At 37.8% G+C, this 20852-nt stretch overlaps 1 protein-coding gene and 1 pseudogene across 4 annotated transcripts in view; one reads left to right on the plus strand and one right to left on the minus strand.

Annotated features, from left to right (window-relative positions):
* Positions 1 to 20852, plus strand: part of ROBO1 (roundabout guidance receptor 1) — a 693687-nt gene that overhangs the window by 59696 nt on the left and 613139 nt on the right. The window lies entirely within an intron of this gene.
* Positions 7891 to 8990, minus strand: LOC146545525 (inositol 1,4,5-trisphosphate receptor-interacting protein-like 1; annotated as a pseudogene).

Below are 20852 nucleotides of genomic sequence, written 5' to 3' on the forward strand. Positions count from 1 at the left end.
CTTGAGGCTTTAGTTGAAAGCAGGACTCTAAATAAAACTAGCTCATGATCACCAATACAGTCTCTATGGGCATTTCTATGTGAAGATGAGACAATAACATAAAGTCCAGTATGAAACTGCTTATGCACAAGTTGTTTCTTACATTTTCATGATGCACACTTGTTTCTTTCTGATGTGATTACAGTTTGTGATATATATCACAATGATGGAATCACTGTTTACTGTAACTTTAAAACTTCCCAAGATGCTACATAGTCCTAAAACTTTGATAATTTATTTGTTTTTTCCCATTTTTATTGCCAGTGCAACTTTTTTTTTTAAGCTCAAATTTGTCAAAACAGCAAGAGAATTTCAGCTCCTTATTTGCAAAGTGAGGTATTTCACATGTAAATTGGTTCATTTTTCAATAGCTCCCAATCTGAAGAGCATTATTTCAGTTGTGCTGCTTTCTGATTTGCTTTGCTGAAACTAACTTTTGAGAAAAATCATTGGCTTAGGGCTAATGGCTCCAGGGTTCAGAACTCTGAGACAGTGTACTTCAGACAATAGCAGTCCCTTAAATTTTCTCCTCTTTATCACCATTTAGTAAGTCTGACACAATTTAATACTTCATTCTTACATCTTGCTTATTAAAAGAGGCCTATAACAGTGAGTAGTTTATTTATGAAGTCCTCTCTTTTTGTTTTGCGCATCAAGATAAAAGAAATCAGGTTCAAGAAGAATGTGTACCTAGTACTCTGCAATCAAATATGAATGAGCAAAGTAGGCACAGCAGAGTGGAATGGAGGTTCAGTATGTAATCCGTAAGTGAGGTGGACATTTTTTTTTTAAATAAGCTCTTTAAAAGGTTGCTTGGGACTAAGAACATGGCGGAAGTACCATGTGACACCTACTTTTGAACATGCATACATGATGTTTTGCACTGTAATAGGTGCTCACTGATTTAGTCTTGCCTAGAATGGAATCTTGCAAAGTTGCATTACGGTTCCATGAAACTTATTGTTTATGTACACTTAGACAGCAAGAACGATGTGAACAGAGGCAAAAAAACTAACATCTTTCACGCAAGGAGGAAATGAAAGTGGTACTTCTGGTTATCAGGGCCTTTTGGATAGCTGAAGCTCTTTTTAACAGCACAGAAAAGCCTATGTTCGGTGCAGCTCATTGAGATAGCACAGCATGTATAGCATTAAAAAAAAAAAAAAATGGTGAAATCTTTGAATAATGAGGGCATATTGAGAAGAATGTGTTTTATTATGTTTCATTCCAGGTGGAGTGGGCAAGGGCAGAGACTATAGTATGCAGTTAAAAATGATGTCTATCGTATATGGTAAACTGAAAAGAATTTTCTATTTTGAATAGTGGAAGGAATGGTCGGTCTGTAAAGGAACAGAAATTGCAGACAGAAGAAAAGCTGAAAACAAGAAAAAAAAAATACCATTTTCACCTACCTGAGTTGGAGCCTAAAATGAATATTGCATTTTCTGATTAAAATTCAAGCTATTCTTTTTAATAGCTTGAGACTTAATGTGATGGAAGCATTGGATTGCCTAGATTGGATAGTGCTTTTCTCAATCGCTTTTTCTGCATTGAACTTTTCTTTTGTAATTTATGTACATACAGATAAAACAAAGATGGGAATTTATAGCTTTCTATTGATTAAACTCTTATTCCAGTTGATTTAATTAGGTCCTTTGCTCCTTGAAAATCAGATCTGAAGCTTAGATACCGATACATTGCTTAAGGCATTCAGGCTAAGGTGATGGAAGGAAGCAATGAGTCCATTGTGTACGGTTTGGGATTGAGAGAGGTGGGGGAGCTGGAGAACAATCATCGGGGATTGCTTGCCTTTAAGGGAATGCTAGCATTGAAGCTGGGAACAAAGATGTGCAAATGAAAGCATAGATAGAAGTAGAAATGAAGATTGATAAAGAGGGAGATTCAGCAAACTGTACATACTTTTATTTTCTTGATGTGATTAAAAAGAAACGTAGCAGACTGAAAGATGGTGTTTGGGATTTATGCCGCAGCATGGTGAATGACTTATGTATAGTTATTCAGAATGGATGCAAGGATGTTAGTGGACTGCATTCTAAGTACTATTAAAAAGAAGTACTATAAAGCAAGAACAACTGATACTGCTAATTGCTAACTAATTTCTATTTGGCAGTAGTTATTTTTAAAATGATGACAAGTGATAAGACATTTAATCTGGCAACTGTTTCCTAGCATGGCATACCTTTTGTGGAAGCTCTTCCCTTTACTTAAGACATTCAGTTTTCAACTCACTTTATTCTTATAGGTGCAAATATCAAACAATTTTTACATTCCCTATATATTTTCCTGTGATCTGAGAAGCAACTCTACACAAATATGGAGATATAATCCTAGCTTTAAAACAGCAAGTTATAACTGCATGCTTTTAAGTGAGTCAAAATAAGAAACTCCAGAATAATATTAGTGTAATTTCTAAAGTCATTTCAGCAAGTTTTAGTTCGGTAAACACATGTATTTTCAACTTCAAATTCCAACTGTCCCTATTAAAATGCTGAAAGTTAGCATGATAAAGTTTAAGTTCACTTAAGAATAGCACTTACAGTACCAAATCTTTAGGCTGGCTCTGGTAAAGCAAAACACATTGATATTAATAGCTTCAACAGCATTACATTTTCTAATGCTGTACTTTAGAATGCTTGTGGAGGAAAATGATCTTCCTTTCTTCAAGCATGAGTAGTATGTAGGCATTGTCTTTTTTGTGAATGCTACCAGCTGTCTTCTTTTTTGATCAGGTGACAAGGCAGAGAATCAGGATTAATGAACTGAAATGGTGGAGGGGAAAAAAAGATTTTCTCGTACATTTGTAGTTGGAATACAAACATGGAAGATGAAGTGTGCACAAACATCAGTCTTTGCAGCTAATCTCAGCTCCTACTGAAAGCTGTGCTAACTTCAAAGTTCACATTCTTGATATTTTTATTAATATTTTATTCTATTTAATGGACATTAAAATAAAGACCACAACTTAATCCCAAGGCAAGTTTTCAGAATTCAGTAGGCAGGAGAGACAGGTTTGCTTATTTCTGCTACCCAGTACCATAGTACTCAAGGCTAGTGTGGTATTAACTAAGACAGATTACGGAGATATGTACCATCTGTCTCAAACTTCTCCAAGAAAAACAAGGATGTCTCCAACAGTTGTAAATGGGGCTTTACTTTCTGTGGGGACAGGGAGATCCAGACCTTTATGACTCAGTTCCTTTGAGTCTTATTTCTTTTTCTGTGCTAAACCCAAGTGGGAGAGCAGGTAGGAAAGAATGATTGATTCCTGATAGAAGGTGGCTGTCTGCAAATAATTTAGTGTTGACAACTTCAACCCTAATTGGCTCACTTTTTCAAGGGAGTTTTTAAAGCTCTTTTTCCTAGAGTCAATTGCTGTGATCTCATAACATTTTAAATGATGATAATAATCATCTCTTGTAAGAGCTGGATTCTGCCATCCCATTTTCTCACTACTTCTCTCTACACATCAGGGATTTTGCCTGATCTTGCTGGGCATAACCATCCTTACTCCATGGCCACCATGTGATGTGGATCAGGTGTGTCTAGACAAAATCCAGTGGTGGTGAAATAGTTACAGGTACGTCATATGCAAGTGTAATAGAGATGACCATGGGTGAGTATTTGGTATTGGTACCAAGCCACAGATTCTTCTGAATTCCATATAGTGTGAATGTGACCAGACAGTTCTGAGCAGAGCTCACATAAAGCAGTATGAATTTGAGCTACTCTGAGCCAATTGGCATGGGAAGTAGGAATTGATCTGAAGTGGTTCAGGAAGACAGTATGAACACGCATAATCCATGATAAACTTGGAAAGACTGTTGTAAGTCTTCCTGTAACGCCAAACAAAATATCACACAAGCTGAGTATTGTCGTGGCTTTCCCGTAAGATGCTTTTTGGAAAGAGTGTTCTGTAATATGACTTTAGACAGCTTCTCTCCACTTCCAACATGACTGGCTCTTTCCCAACCCTTATTCCCGAGCAAACATATTCTTTTAAATGTAGAAATTTCTTTCTATGTCTCCAAGGGTTGAAGTTAGCTTGTTTCCTCCATCCTTTTCCAGACTTTTAAATATGCAACTAATAAACCATTTTGCTCTGCTCAGGAGTTTCTTGCATTATCATAAATTTGTTAGCACACTATCTCTTTGCATGAAAGAGGATAAATGTATTTAATTATCTTGTTTTGACTTGTCTAGACATATAGCCTAACACATTCTAGTTTTAACCCCTTCTGTCTCTTTAGTAACATATGTTTTGAGTATGGAGTATGGGTTTCTCCATTTTTGCTCTGATAGTTAGAAGGTAATTAAATTTAACAGAAATATACATTCAAGGAATGCACAGAAAAGCCTGAGTAATTACTCCCACAGACTTCCAGCCAAAGTATAGGACCCAGTGGAAATAAGCTAGCATTGTTGCTGGCAGCGTTTTATAGCGCTATTCATTATGATATGATATAAAGTAAATGAGCGATATCCAGGGCTGGATATCCAACAGCAGTTGTGAGCACTATGTTCACTGAAGCATATGGGGAGAAAGCAAACTTCTGGAGAGGTGTAAGAAAGTCTGAAGTCCAGCATGCGGAACCATCTTTATCAACAGATTGTCAAGAGTGATAGTGTGCCCTCTCTCATGGAAAAACGTTTCCTGCCATGACATAAGGTAAACACTGCTTGTTGGTCAAAAGCGCTCCTTCAATAAGAAGCAAGGAAATGCTTCTTGCAGTGTGAGTCACTTCAATATCCTTTACTGTCTGTTTCTCTTGATTATATCTTTTAGCTCAAGTGGAGTCTTGAGACTAATGGCCAAGTCTGTGATATACTCGCATCTGGCAAAGCAGTTCTGGTTGTACGTTGTTACGAGATTAATCCTCAAGTCTCTACTGGGCTTAAATGACATTTCAGCTAGCAACAATTAAAGGGAGAGGAGTACACACTGTTATATAGCAGATGATATCAAATGATTAATATGTGTGCTGGCCATTTTTATTCCCTCATTGAAAATGTGCTGAATTATCACTTCTGCCAGAAATTTTGTAGTGCTTCATCCCTTTGCATATCTCATGTGAGTCATTTTTGGCTTCAGTACTAGAGGCTTTTTATACGGGATACTTAATAATACATATTGAAAAGGGCAATTCATATTTCTTTGATAACTAGAGCTTTGGATTCAGTGGTTTGTTTTTCTTAAACTGCAGGCTGTAGGTAATGCGTGATTTAATAAAATTACTTGAGCATTCCCTTCTGAGCACTGATCATGATAGAATAATACAAATGATTGATACTCAGCTCCTTTATGGTAAGCCAAAAAAACCTGGTCATGGTGTCGTAAAAAAGAAATAGCATTTTATAGCAGCAATCAAATTGAATGAAAGCTAATGAATTAAAGGGAGACATTTTAGCACCTCTTTTAAAGAAAATTCCAAGAATTTTATAGTATGTATTTATGTAGGTTCTTACATAGGGTTCTTTCTATAGAATAGACAGCATATACATTTTGCTATCACATTTAATATTTAACAAAAGCATCCTAACAGCAAAGAAGGCATAACAGGGTTTACTAAATAAGACTCCAATGCTTTGATTAGAATAATTAAATATTTTGTAGCTCTGTAGTGAAATTTATAAGTGAAATAATGTGTATTATTAACTGTGGAAGGAAGGGTGCAGTTCGCCTATAGTAATTGTTACACTTAAAGTCTACTTGTGAAGACTTGAGTATTTTCACTTTGAGGTTTTATTTTGTTGGGCTGTTCTCTTTCACATATGATACATTCGTCTATCCATCCAGAAAGTAGAGATTTATTATTTATTATCTCTAATTTAGTTGTTATCTGCTAATGGATTAATTCCGTGTTTGTATAGTCCCCTTACATTTGGTGCAAGTGTGAGCTGCCGCCAGCAGAGGCATTTCCTTGTTTCCTCTTCTGTAGTCCTGGCTGCCTATTCTTGTTACTGTTTCTGAGCCTAAATCATAGAGTGGATGAAAAAAACCCAGTAAACAGAAAATGGTCAACATTTTGGGTACCTACATAAATTACAAAGTTACCAGAACTGAAGAGAATGCTAAATGGATTGTGTTTTTGTTTTTCTGCTATTGTTGTTTTCTTACTTTTTTAAAGTGAGGAAAGAAACTCAATGTTACAAGCTTTCATCTTGATAGCTGGGGACATAGGGAAGTGGGAAGAGGCAGCCACGTCCATTGAATAGAGTAGAAATTGCTACTGTCATTTTCATGTCAGAGGTGGTTTAGGGTTAATTTGAGTCCAGAGATAGAACTTGCTGTTTAACAGAGCCTCTAGGACACATCATTCCTAGGGAGACATTTCTCAAAAGTGCCCTGGGTTGGAGATGGAAGCAGTCTGGCTGGGGTTGTGAACTGCTGACTGCTCTTCCCCTCACCACTTGACCTTCTGGGACAACATAGGGCCAGGTGCTTCTCCCACACCTTGAAAGTTCAGTATTCCTTGTGACATTAAGCACTGGCTTAGTGCATAATCAACTGACTGTGGATCAAGTGGTAGTTCGTTTTCCTCCTTGAGTCAGTTATGAATCACTGTTGTTATTTTACTGCCGACTCAGGGTGAACCAGCTGCTCTGTGTGCGTTGTCTCTGGCTAGCAAAAGGAAATATTTTTTCTCTAATATTTTCTAATTTATTTGTTTACTCTTGGAAAGTGTAGGAAGCAAAATTTTACTGTAATATGTGAGGGAGGAGAATCCTAAGTAGAGATTATCAGAAGATAATTAAATGTATATTTATATATGGCAGGACTTTAAATCTTGGTGTTTCACATTTTTTGTAGGCTTTCTGTATAAACTATTAAACATTATATTTTCAATATATATGTTGTTAGATGCTTTATTGTTCCCACTGAAGGCTCTCATCTCATTGTAAGAAACAAATGACCTAAATTAAAGTGTAAAACCATTATATGAAGAATGACAATATGCAGTCATAGAATCATACAATCATTTGAGTTGAAAGGGACCTTAAAGGTCATCTAGTCCAACTCCCCTGCAATGAATATGGTCATCTATAGCTAGATCAGGATGCTCAGAGCTTCATCCAGCCTGACCTTGCCTGCTGAGCAGCATCTACTGCATGTTGCATATGCTCAGTTCTAGGGCACCAGTGCCCGGGGAGTATCTGGGAAGGACAGGTTCTCCACCCTGCCTTTGGCAAGCACACTGAAGTCTTCACCAGTGCCTCTTGCTTCATCCCTGTGCAGCCACAGCTGTGAAAGAGAATGTCTGGTCCTATGTGAAGTAGTCACCTGGACCATGGCAGTCCATGGAGGAGAAGGAAGGGTGAACACTTCTGTTATCTTCGGCTGCTGCACTGGAAAAAACATCCCAAGAAGAATGTTGCTTCTGTTTGCAGCAGGCTGTGGCACAGGGCCTTCTGTCTCCTGCATCCTGCACTCTTCTTCCCTCTGGAAGCAGGTTATCATCTACCACCAGCTGTGAGTCCTATAAACAGATCTATGTAAGAAGACTTCCAACATCAGTGGACACTTCTTCCAAGGTCAACTTTCTTGTGAGCTGATCTTACAACTCCTCTAATCTGAGTAGTACCTGGGTGTGGATGGCTCACTTTTGAATTAGGTGCTTAAAGTGGTTGAACAGCCAGCTGTTCAGAAGGCTGACAAGAAGACCATGTCCTCAGGCACCCTGTTGTAACCTAAGAGGAAGCATTTGAGGTATTTATTCTCCAGGCAGCAGCAGAGGTGCCACCAGAGTTCATCTAACCACAAGGGCAATACCTCTTGTGCCATGCTTGCTGGTATGTGGTCATCAGGTGGCAAATCATGGATGTCTTAAAGACCTAAGAGAAAAGGTTTGTGCCAACCAGCAGATGGGTGCAGGTCTGCAGACAGTTGAGGAGGAAGCTGTGGTGCCAGATATGCCTATCTATCTGCCTGACAAACTGTCTCTGTGCCACAGCACATCTTTCTGACTGTGTTGTGCTGCTGGTGAAGCTGGCATCAGCCTACACGGTGTTCAGGAAGGTTTCTGAGTCATCGAGCTGCACCCCAAGCATCATCTCAACAGAAAAGGTGTGCAAGGAGGAGGTGACCAGCTTGATCTTGCAGGATCCTTGAGAGGGCAGTACCTTCAGGCAGCAATCAAGATGTTTCCAAGCTGCTTTTATTTGGTTATGGAACCAGCGGGTGGTTTTCTCCATGCACTGGCAGGAAGTCCTTGCTGATATCTCTTCCACATCTCCCAGCTCCATGTGGAAGGCGTGCCTAGTAGGAGGCCTTAGGGGCACTATCAGGTTGTAGCAGAAATTGTCTTCATGGGCACTCCATCCTTCGTAGATGCAGATCACTCTGGTGGCTGGCTGCAGCCAGGGCTTGAAGCTATGGCAGGAGCATCCTAGGCAGGCACAAGAAGGTCATCCACCAGCTCTTCCATCAGATGGCTGTTATCGGCCATGTCCAGAGCTGGCAACTGGATGCTGTCAACTCAAACTCTGCCCAGGTCTCATTTCTCATCTGGGTCATTGACTTCCTCTACCTCCCTGTCTGTGTCTCCTTGCTTGTTTGGGGAGCTTTCCTGTTTGCTGCTGCTATCACACATATGCTTCCTTTCCCTGAGGAACCACCAGAGCTGAAATAGCAGGACGAGAAGCCCAGCCAAGGCCCAAATCTTGCTGATTCTCTCTGGATTGTGTCTCCCTTTCCTGACATGCCAACAGATGCCAAACAGCATGAGAGGGACTCCAGCAAAAGCCCAGCGCTGCCAGTGTTGCAAGGTGGCAAAGAGCAGGGCTCCCTTGGCTGCCCCACCCTGCTCCTGGCTCCCCTGCTCCATACACTGCAGTGGCTGAGCCACATCCAGACTCAGCTTCTCTGCATGCAGATGTATGTGCTCTTGCACTTCCACACCCATATGGTTAAACCTCAGCTGAGGCTTCTGCATGATTCCCAGCAAAGCCAGGTGATGAAGACCACCTGAGTCATGGCTGCTAGCAGGTACATGTTGCACTTAGTGAAAGCCTAGGCTGCAGTACCATAGTGCTGCTTCTTTGATAGTTGCCTGATACGGCACTCCCCCCCCACTGGGACTTGTCCTGCTGCTGTCACAGACACAGACACATCACTCCTTCACTTTCCACTCTCCTTCCCTTAATCAGTCAATATCAAAACTGAACATGTAGCGTAGTACAGAAGTTTCAAGATTTCTGCAGTATTACTTTATACCTGAAAAAAAAAAAAAGAAAAAAAAATAAGAAAGGAAATACAAACTGTATTTAGTATCTTCTTAACTTTCCCCAAACTATCTCTATCTCTTCCTTATGTTTGTGAGGCCAGTGCTTCCAAGTAAATTGCTGAAAACCATAAGGTAGTTTTCTGAAGTAAGAATTTCAGTAACTGTCACAGTTTTGGATTTCTCCTTTCACATACGAACAGAGACAGCTGTAGACTGAAATAGTTGCCTTCCTTTTCAAGGTAAAGTACATCTAATGTTATATAGATCTCTACTAACTGGAGCAGTCTTTTTCTGAGGACAGGAAGGAATTTTGGCTTACCAAAAGTGGCTATATGTTAAACTTTGAATAATGTTGTTGATTTATTTATTTTGATGCAAATAAAAAGCTGTATTAAAATGCTTGATGACCTGTGATGAGTGCTTTTATTTTCCTCTTTTTCATTTTTTCTTCATTATATCTCATGGATTAAAACACTGCAGCTTAACCCATGTGTATGAAGTATAGAAAGGAATACAGGTACATAGGGAAAAAATGCACAACAGAGGAGAGCAAGCTGGTCTAAACCGGGAGAAAAAAATGGGAGACTGTTTCAAAGCAAAGTCAAGCACAAAATCTTATAACCACATTTCTGTAAGAAGCTTCAGTTGGTTATATATTGTTTATATACGTGTACAAGTATGTGCTCTATGTAAACAGTTACTTTCTTTGTTATTAGCATAGCACTGACCATCTTAAGACTTAGGTGACATTAGGAAACTGCTTGTTTGAATTGGTGTACTGTTAAAGACCAGTTCTCTGAGCATATTTTATTGCAAAGGCATGAAGTAAAATGAACTTTTAGACATTTATGGGAGAAAGTGATAAAGCTGTGTAAAGGATGGTATTAACAGGGGAAAAACTGAATTTAAAATGCCAAGAGCAAAGAGCAGACAAAAAAGGACAAAGTTGAGAAATGATCTGAAGACGTTGGTGCATGAAACACACAAGGGTTGTAGAAGGATAACAAGAGTGAATGAATGTGTAAAATTGTCTAATTTCCAAGATACTTAGGCTCAGAATTGCTGTTGTCACAAAAGCTTTTGTAGATGTTCATGTGTCAAAAAATAATCTGCATTTTTAGCTGCATTACTGCTTACAAAAATGACCCATATCTACTTTGAATCCTAAATGGATTCAAGGATCTTGGATCTTTAGGCTGTTTTATGTTTTTGGGATTTTTACCCATTCTGGTCAAACCTAAATGAAGATAAAACTAGAAACTGCATTTAGAATGGGTTGAAAGAGAATGGCTGATATAATGTAATGGAGCTTGAGAATATATGAATCAAAATGAGAACCAAAAGCTTAAGTGAGCATTTAGCTGTGCAGGCAAAAAGGATGAAAATTATCTTTAATGTGTAGAAGAAGCAGCAGAAAAATTTATATGATCTGGATTAGGAATGCTAGGAAAAGGTGAAACAAAAATGATGTTTTTATAAAAGGCTTGAATGACAGGGAGAATGCTGGTGATGCAGTGCTTGAGTGGGAAGACAAAGAAATCAGTTTGGATCCTGTTAAGCCAATGGCAAGCCAGCTAGGAGGTATCCCAGAGACAACTGAGGGAGGAGATGAGATAGAAAAAAGGTCAGGAGTGGAGAGGTTAATCTCTGACTTGTCAATAAAGCTGCTTATTTACCAGTTAGTAAGTGTCTTCGTTATGTCTATGTTAGAACAACAAGAAGAAAACAAAAAACGTTGATGGTGACTATTTTTAATAAAGGATGCATTTATTGCAGGTTTCATGACTTGAAGGATAGGTCTAGCACCAAAAGTTTCTTACATATTCTATCACTGTAGCACTGTGTTTGATTTATGTTTGAATGGAGACAGCGATCCATTAAAATAAATTGCCTGAGTGTTTGCCCAGCAGGTCAGAGTAACTTTCATGTGTGAATTTAGTGTTTTAGACTTACGATTAGACTGACAGGTTGCACTATATGGAAGAACAGTAAAACTATATTGTGTCATTCCTGCACTGCTCTGTAACTTCCTTTTTTCTAAGACTGTATTCTGAATCTGCTGTGTTGTACATGCTGTACAATTCAGGTTATTCCTGACATTCAGAGAAGACGTATTTTCTATACGATATATCCCGTAAAAGGGAAAACCTGAAGCATGGTTTGCCAAGTACAGAGTAAATAAACTGCTTAAGGAATGTGATTATGTTGTTGACTTAATTTGCATGTAAATATGAGCAAGACTATTTAAAATTAGTGCAGCAAATTGCTAAAAATGGAGTTTCATAAATATCAATTTTTGAAGTCTCGAGTTTGAATATTTTAACAGGGAAAGTTTTTGGCAGAGAAATTTTGATTTTCTCAATGCCGAATTTACCCACTTAAAAAACAGAGTTTATTTCCTGCTGTAATTTCTATTTGTGCACTGTGTTTTTATTTGCTTTGGTCTTCCTTGCCTGTAGTGATACAGCAGCATCTATTGCTTTGAAGCATGTTAGCAGCTTGTCAGTTGTATGTTATTTTGTATTTAATTGTGTTTTATCTGTGAGAATATTTTAAAGCTGATTTTATTGGAAAAAGGATGCAGTGCTTTTCTAGACATTCCTAAGGGTAAACCTTGTCCCTGTGTTCTGCTGAAGTTACTGTCTTCCAAAATGTCCAATAGAGTGGATCCTGATGTCTATGTTTTTAAGGCCACTGCAGAGCAAAGCAGCATATGTTGGCATGTTCTTTCTTCCTGATTTAAATTTAACTTTCTTTTCTCGTCAGTAGCAATTTCAGAGATGAACTTTAAATGCTGGGAGAGATAGTGTTCAATTTATGAAAATGAGATGTTGATTTATCAACTGCTGGCACTTCAGTTCACAGCCTGATCAGTTTGAATGCTTTGCATGAGCAGTGTCTTCTGGAACTAGAAGACACCTTGGGGAACTGTGAAACAGTTCCTCATAGTATCATCACTTCAGCCTAAGAGGGAAAAGTAGTGTTATTTCAACTGTTACACATTTACTTCAATTGCTGCACGTTTATGCCAAAGAAGCTCTATTTTTATTAAGCATTAATTTATTAATTATGAGCATATAGTTCAAGGTTTCAAATTCAGTGCTTGCTATGCAAGATAGTGTTATACTGTGAACTCAGATGATTTTGCTAGTGCATACTCATTTTTCTAGAAAAACATGTGTAGCTGTTACTTTTCTCCAGTTTAAAAGTTTAAGGATATTTTGTACTTTATAAAGCACACTTTTTGTGGTACTTAAATTTAATTTCTGTCTGTTAATACGTAGTAGAGATCTAGTAGACCAGAGCAAATTAAACATACATCTTTTTTCAGGAAATGACTGGAAAGTGGCTTGTGTTATGAGTTGGCAAAGATATGAGTGAGGATTTAAATTTACTTCCTTCTCACTAACAGGAAAAGAACTAGAGGAGAGTAACTCTGAATCAGTTTAATGTGTGTAAGAAACGTGCCTCTGAGGCATATTGTGAACTTGATTAATACTGATTAGTTCATCTGACTATATGGTGAATCACAATCTCAAAATGTAAGTACATTTTTATTCTAGCTGTATGAACCTGCTGCTTTCTTTTCACTGGTTGTAGCATTAGTGCTGCAAAGAACCCATCTGTGTGGATCCAGGTTTCCATACCTTTTGGGAGGAGGAGCTTGGGGAGGGGATGGGGTTAGGGAAAGGAGTGGAAGGAAAGGCAAGCTAATAATTAAAAGAAATTATTTTTAAAAATGAGCTACAGTAAATGAATAAAAATTATCTTGAGTCCCTTTCTTAAAATATCTTTCATCAAGTTTAGTTTGCCTTTTCTGTAGGGCTAGAAAAGCAGCACTGCTTTCTAGAAGTGGCAGTACAGCACAATAGCACAAGCCAGCACATGCACAACTTTTTCTAATATCTCACTAATGGCCTTCATTTCTGTTTCCATTTGAGAAAGTATGATATTGTTGTTTGATCTCTTGTTTCTGGCAGCATAGGACTTATTAGAGAAGGAACACCATTTTATTTCAGTTATTTGCAATGCGAAATGAAGTAGAAACTTTCGTGAAAGTCAGACAAAAACGTTTCTCGTGAATCACTCAGCCTTTTAAAATTACACTGGCACAAGGCTGTATAGTAGTCATTCATCTAGTAGCCTAAGACTGAGAGAAGTGCTTAACATGCTTAATATGCTAAAATACAGGTGATTAAGTCACTATTCTGTGAACTCAGCTATTTTTTCTGTCTTTTTTCCTAAGAATTCATCAGTGATGAGTTAGTTTGACTGTCGTGGTTTACTACTAGGAAATTGCTTGTTCCCATCTATAAAATTCCAATTGACAGCTTCAGTCCAGCTCAGGAATATTTAAGCTGTGATCTCTTAAGATTTAGGAGTTAGCAATTTAGTTATTTGGCCCACATCTTGAAATTCCTGCTGATGTGACTGAATTTGGTGATTCATGATGTTTTATTTTCTTGCCCACCTGAGAGTGATTATGCAGCAGTTTCTCTATTAGGAAAGGTCACACCGGTTGTGGCAGGCACATCCATAACTTCTAAAATATGTTTATAGCCAGTGTCTGTTGCAGTTACAGAGAGTGTGATACATGTGTGAGCATCTGATTATGCATCTGACAGAAATGAAGTGAGCGAGGATCTGTGCTAGAAACGGGAGACCTGTCAAAAATCTTAGCCAGCTAATCAGAATTTTTGGTATGTTAGGTATACTGACAGGAAGAAATCTTTTTTGCTTCAGCTGAATTTTTCTACCAGGAATGTTCCTGGCATGAATAAGAACTGCTGCAAAGCTTTGGTTTACTCTGCAGTCTGGGTAGCCAAAACTCCAGAATGTGCTAATGTGAGATGTGTGTTTTTCATTGTATACCTGTGCATGTAAACATTACTTTGTTTTCCATCAGAATTTGTCAGTTTGAGTCATAAAACCTTAATTTTCTTTACCATATCTGTTGTACGTTTCTGGTCCGAAGATTTTTAGGATCTTTGACCTTTCTTTTTCCACAGTAATACTTAGAAACAAAGCTTAAAATACATGCTCTATTTTACTGTACTTCACATGCTAATGTATGGTAACAGTTTATTGGTAAAAGATTGGAATTGTCTGGGAGACTTATCACCTGGGAGATTTTCCAGGCTGAAAACATTCAGTCTGTAAGACTGAGTTCTTCTGCTAGGTCTTTAACAGATCCCTTCAGACTTTAATTTGTGTTCCAGAACTGAGGAGATTATTAAAAATATGTTGTAATGGATTTCATAAAAGCAAAGAATCAATGTCAAGGGTGGTGGGAAGAGGCATGATGCTCTTTAAAGGATTTATCTGCAGTTTCAAATTAATGTTTAGATGACAAAAGAAACTTTTTTTTTTTTTAACATATCTTGCTAAACTTTTAAAATGCATTTTATTTGGAATTTCAATTACATAGGAATAATGAAAGTGAGATTTCAGGTGTTGCCTCAGATTCTCTGTACCTTCTTACATGGAGCCTATCACACTCTGTGAGTATCTTGCCAGCAATATATTTAATTTTCATAATTTGTTGATACCACATGGACTAAGTAAATCCCTTTCATAAAGCATAATCAAGAGTGATCATCAGGGTTTACAGAAGAAGATTTCTCTGAGTGTAGCGTATGGTCCCCATGCTTCTGCTGTCCGTTCTCCTCATGGAAATGGCCGAACTCAAAGGACTTGAGTTCAGAAAGGTTCAAGTCCTGTATTTTCTTAACTTTCCCTTTCAAGTAATTCCAGATCGAAGAGGAGATCTGAAATTCATTCCCTGCCACACAATGTAAGGCCCACCTTTGCATTGCCCAGCATCTTCTTCCCATTTAGCTGGCATGCAGCAATGCATGGACCATTAGACAGAAAACTAATAAGATTTCTGTCCTTTCTGAATTTGTCTCGGGGCTGGGCATGGCAATACTGATCTTTTCCTCTGGCCCAAGGATTTGCAATCTCAGGAGCTGTAGAAGCGGTGTGACTTAGAGTTGTGTTGGAGAGAGAGTGGGGTTAAGGAAAGTAGTGGAGATTCCTTGCCTATGGGCTAAAGGCAATGGTGAGATAGCAAAGTCTTCTTTAGGCATGAAACATAGCAAAAAGCTACTGTTTGTGTTCCCAGAAAGGCTAAAAGGCAGTAGTACTTCTATCATATAGAGAGAGAAACTCTTGTGCTCTCTGGGATGGGGACAGGATACGGCCTTCGGGCAGTGCAGGCAGTCTCCAGTCTTCCCTCATAGTGATGGCTGTACCATGCTGCAGCTGATTGCTGTGGTCTCATCCAGGGAAGAAGAGGAAAGGTTGCTATTAACAACCACAACGACTTTATCAGATCAGTCTCAGTTTCAAAGGGATTCTGCCACTCTTGCAGTATCTTAGTGAAAGCTGGAGTCTTCTTCCTTTCCCCCAAGGAGTTAGCATTTCACACCAGTCTGTTTAACCAGGAAGCAGAAGATTTTGAAAGTCCCTATATTGTTTAAGCTTCACCTTTACTGGTGACCCCAGGAGGATGAATGCATTTCTGGGGAGAGCTGAATATCCTTTGAATTCTGATGTAAATTGCTGTGCCTGAGAATGCTTGTTAGTTGGGCAGGATCTGCAAATCCTTTCTAATTGCTCCAGTTCTTATTAAGGCCAAAAGCCAAGCTGTTTTTTTTTTTTCAAAGTTGAACCCTCAGAGTAAAGGAATTCTGGCAAGCTTGTTCGCCACCAGAGACTACAGACCATGGTCCTAAAATGCTTGTTTTTTTCAAGAGCTTTGCAGTGAAGAGCCATTTCTCTCTTTTGCTTTGTGCACTAAGACTTTGTTTAGTATTCCTTTTTGTGTGTGTGTGTCACAGTGTTAAATTTATGAAAGGACATTTACTCTGATGACAGACAGAAGCATAAGAAATATGGTGGTTGGATGAGCACAAAGATTTCCTCGTGCACTGAAGTGCAGTTTGGGCTTTTCCTTGCATTGAGTGACTATTGCTTAGGAATTTGACAATGTTAAATCCAAGTTGAAGCACAGTTTCATAACACAGGTTATGCCAGAGCTGTGATCTGAGTTAAAACCTTAATTTGCAGATCAGCAAAACCTCAGAACTTCATCTTCCCCACTGACTACACTACCCTGCCTGAAAGAACCTAAATGCTAGCAGTGCATCAGCTCTTTTAGGCAAGCTTCAGTTTTTTTCTGTATGTGAGATGAATAATGATGCATACAGAAATGCTGTCACTTAATTGGTGAGAATCTGAGAGGAACAGGTTTTAAAATGGTCCTTGTTTGTTCTTGACTATATATATATATGCTACTATTCCACTCTACAGAAAAATCAATCATCTTAGTTTAAATCTTTGTCCCCACATTGTGCACTCCACAGCATTGACTCACCCCTCTGCTATGTATATGCAGTACATTTTTTGTCCTTATTTTTGAATTATATGATTGAGATTTACAGAATTGTGTGATCCATCCTATTTCATTGTATTTGCAAAATTCCAATCAATTTTCTGCAGTCTGTGTGTAGTGGTAGATCAGACGTGTACTTTTGAGATTTCCACCCCAGATCTGCTGCGTTTTCTACAAAGTAGACATGTATTTCATAAAGTCTGAGAAATATATAACTTGGTCAATTTAGTAGTGTTGAAGCGTTATCAGTAATCTTCCGTTTCCCATCTGTGCTTCTGAACTTTGCATCATTATGTTGATATTTCATGCTCTCCACTCCATTAACAGTTAGGAAGTTTTGTAGGGGGTCAGCATTTCTCTAAGCACAAGGAATTCAGAAAGATTACAAGACTGGCACTTATAGTGTGAAGTTTCAAAAGCTTCAGTGAAATCTCAGATGCTCTTTATACCTGTGTGTTTTCTTTTGTTTTAAATAGTGAAAATAATTCAAAAATGAAGGTTTTTTTTTTAATATAGATTTTCTTAGCTAATTATCTTTTTTTTTTTTCACGAAACAGGAGGTAGTTTCATTTACTTCACTTTGTATGCTCTTTCTAGTTATGCAGCTAAGGGTCTATCATGGAAGTTTTCTTCATTTATAGCAACAAGATTGCAACAAAAATTATTGTTACTAGGCAATATTACATACCAACAGTAGTAGTTTTGTAGTACTTGAATCTTTACTGTCATGGATTTTAGAATATAACTGTTTCGTAGTACTCAGTCCTCTTAGTACTCAGTCCTCTTTTATTTGAAAGCAACTACATCGTGTAAAATATTAAGTTTGTTTATCATATCAACAGTTTATGAATATTTTCTTTTCACTGGGGACTTCTATGCATTTTACCAGTCTAATAAATGAAGCAATTCACAAGCCAAATGCTTCTTGCTCTTGATGGCTTTAGGGGACCTTGTCATTCCCTGTAGCCTTCTCTCAGACCCAGTTGTGAGGCTCTGAAATCACTCAGCTGGTAATTAGGTATTTATCAGATTGTTTCTGAAAAGGGATGAGACAGTTATCTGACACAATTATCTTTGAAAATTGAATCCCTCTTTTCTGGTCCTGCTGAGGACATTCAAAGGTACTGTGAATGTTTAAAGCTAAATGCCTTTGAAAAACCCTTGCTTTTTTATGTTAGGTATAACAGAGGAGTCCAAATGCAGTCAAAGGAATTTTTTTTTAACCTTTCAGGCACTGAATTTTCTTTCTATCAAACATTGTTTCTTTTCCACTTGGCTCCATTTGGAAGTACATTTGACAACCAACCACTTTACTCCTTCAAATATCCCCTATTTAAGAAATACTGTTGATGTTCATATATTATTGTGAATAATTTTTTAAATGCAAGTTCACAACTTTTCTTTTGTAGATATTAGCCTTTCAATTAATTGATTGATTGGAATATGTAATGATTTAATCTTAGTTTCAGTTTTACTTTTAAAGAAAATATGTACCAACTGGTGTGTTGAAACTATATCAAGGCATTACTAATCCTATTTTTCACCTGAGTTTTTTTACCTACTACCTCAGAAACTTTAAGGTAGTTTCATGATCAAAGAGTGATGAGTATTTAGTTCTAGGATAGCAGTTTTAAAACACAGTATCTCACTTTGGGAATCATGCAGCAGATACCATACCCAATCTTTCCAAACAATCCTTTGAAAATCTTGGAAGTCAAGATGAGGATTACTGGTTTAATATGCCAGAAAGGGGAGAAAGAGGTAATGCATCTGTAGCATAAGGTATAAGTTCTTGTTTTGTTTAGACCACTCCTTGATTGTATTTTCAAAAATCAGTAACTTCTTAACATTTAGACAGCTCTTAAGATGCTCTTAAGATCTAACAGAAAACGCAGGAATGAGTCCATTGTTACTGAATTTGACATAAAGTTATATTAAAATAGAAGCATATTCTTACTATTTTGAAGAGACACCATTAACTTTTAACAAGTTCAAACCCTTGGAAGGAATGTATTGTGGTTTAACCCAACAGGTAGCTATGCATCACACAGTTGTTTGCTCAACCCCCACCTTCTCAGTGGTATGGAGGAGAAGTATCAGGAAAATTTTTTTTAGAAAGTAGAATTCATGGGTTAAGATAAAAACTATTTACGAAGACAGAAAAGGAAGGGAGAAAAAAAAATAGTAGTGGTAATAATAGTGGTAATAATAATTTATCTGCAAAACATGATACACAAGCAATTTCTCACCACCTGCAGACCAATGTCCAGCCAGACCCAAAGCATCGACTGCCCACCCAGCCAGCTCCCTACCATTCTTCAAGTGTTTTTTGCATGATGTCACGTGGTATGGAATATCCTTTTGTCTAGTTCAGGTCAGCAGTCATTATGTCCCCTCCCAGCTCCTTGTGCCCTCCCAGTTCCCACACTGGTGGAACAGTATGTATTGGTGTGTTATCAACATTGTTTTTCTTCTAAAGCCAAACCATAGCATCATACCAGACATAATGAAGGAAAAATGAACTGTCCCAGATGAAACCATGGCACTTACTTAAGTTTGAACAGAAGATACTTAATTTCTATATCCCTTCATTTTTGTACAAAGAGTTTATTCAAATGAAAGATAAAGATAACTGATATTGTAGGAGAATATCTGTCGTCTTCTGCATGACTTTTTCTGCGTTTTACTGGTTGCCAGCCGCAAGTAGTGTTCCTAGTGGGAAACTTCCTTTTTTCTATTGATTTCTACTTTTTCCAGATTTGAGAAGCAAGAGAAATACCAATGATTTTATGTCATAGATATTGCTTTCTTTTTTTTCTGAGTAGCTGTAGATGAGCATCTGATGATTGACAATCCTATAATTTGAGTTCAGAATCAAGTCAGAGAAATTCAGTTTTCTTTCAGGTTTGCTGAATTGCAGGCAGAAAAGGGAAATTTCACTAAAATAAAGCGAAGTATTTAAAGGATAAAATCCTTTTACACAGTCCAAGAACTATGTTTCAAAATAATTGTATTTTAGAATTGTATGTATTGAGTTAGTTGAAACTCCAGGAGACTGCTGTTCTGCTTCTTTGTCAGGCATCTCTAATTATAGAGAAACTAGTGATCTGCACCTAAGAAGAGCTAAAAGTGTCACTTTCTTCTAGGTACTAGAAAACAAGTAAATTTTAATAGATTATAGATATCTCTAAAATTATATTGCCTCCTCTTCACCAACAAGTGCCTGTGCATGCATGCAGGTAGTGTCCTGAACTGTAGAATATTTAGCTAAGACCATTCTGTCTTACTTTCATATATGGCTTCTTGACAGTGATGATACAAATGTCTTCACATCTGCCCTCTCTTTCCACAGCTTTTTACTGTATCAGCAGTTTCAATAAAAAAGGCTCATCAACAGAATGAAATAACCTTTAGGAGTTGAGGAAAGTTTTATTCAAAGAATTCACTGCTGACTCTCACCAGTTATCTCCCCCATGAGTGGCTGAAAATAAAATAGAGGACAAAACATAAAATACTGCAGGTCCATGCAAGAGAATAGTTTGCAAGTTAAAATTGATTGTTGCATTTCAAGGGAATAATCAGCTTGAATATATGAACTACTGAGATGAACACTGCATTGTGTGTTTTCACTTTATCTATATTCTCTGGTTACTTATGGAATCAAGAGGTTATTCCAAAGAAAACTCTTATCACAAACCTCTTCAGCTCTCCATTTTTGACAGTGCGTTGAGGACTATTCACAGGACACATTATTTTTCCTAGTGTTCCTATACCTTTTTTTCTTTATTAAGCTCTGAAACACATGCCAAGCATAGTAGCTCCATTCTGTCAGTCTCTGCTCCCAGACCACTTGATGCTGATACCTTTTCTAGACAGTCTGCATTAAGGATATTATGATTAATTTTCTGTGACATTCTTCTCTCATGTTTCATTTTACCACAGCATTTCCTGAGACAGTATATAGACTGTTGATTTTGGTGCTGTGGTTTCTAAATAGTGCAGCAGTAGGCTGAAAACCACCTCTGGAGATTGCCTGTTCCAGCCCTGTTTAGGTCAAGATCAGATAGAAAGAGTTTCCATGGTATATAACCTGTCAGGTTTTGAATAATCTCAAAGAAGAAGATTAACATATTTCTGGGCACCTTGTTCCACTGTCCAGTCACCCTCATGGTAGA

The sequence above is a fragment of the Meleagris gallopavo genome, chromosome 1, assembly GCF_905368555.1.
Source record: "Meleagris gallopavo chromosome 1, MGAL_WU_HG_1.1, whole genome shotgun sequence".
Taxonomy (NCBI): domain Eukaryota; kingdom Metazoa; phylum Chordata; class Aves; order Galliformes; family Phasianidae; genus Meleagris; species Meleagris gallopavo.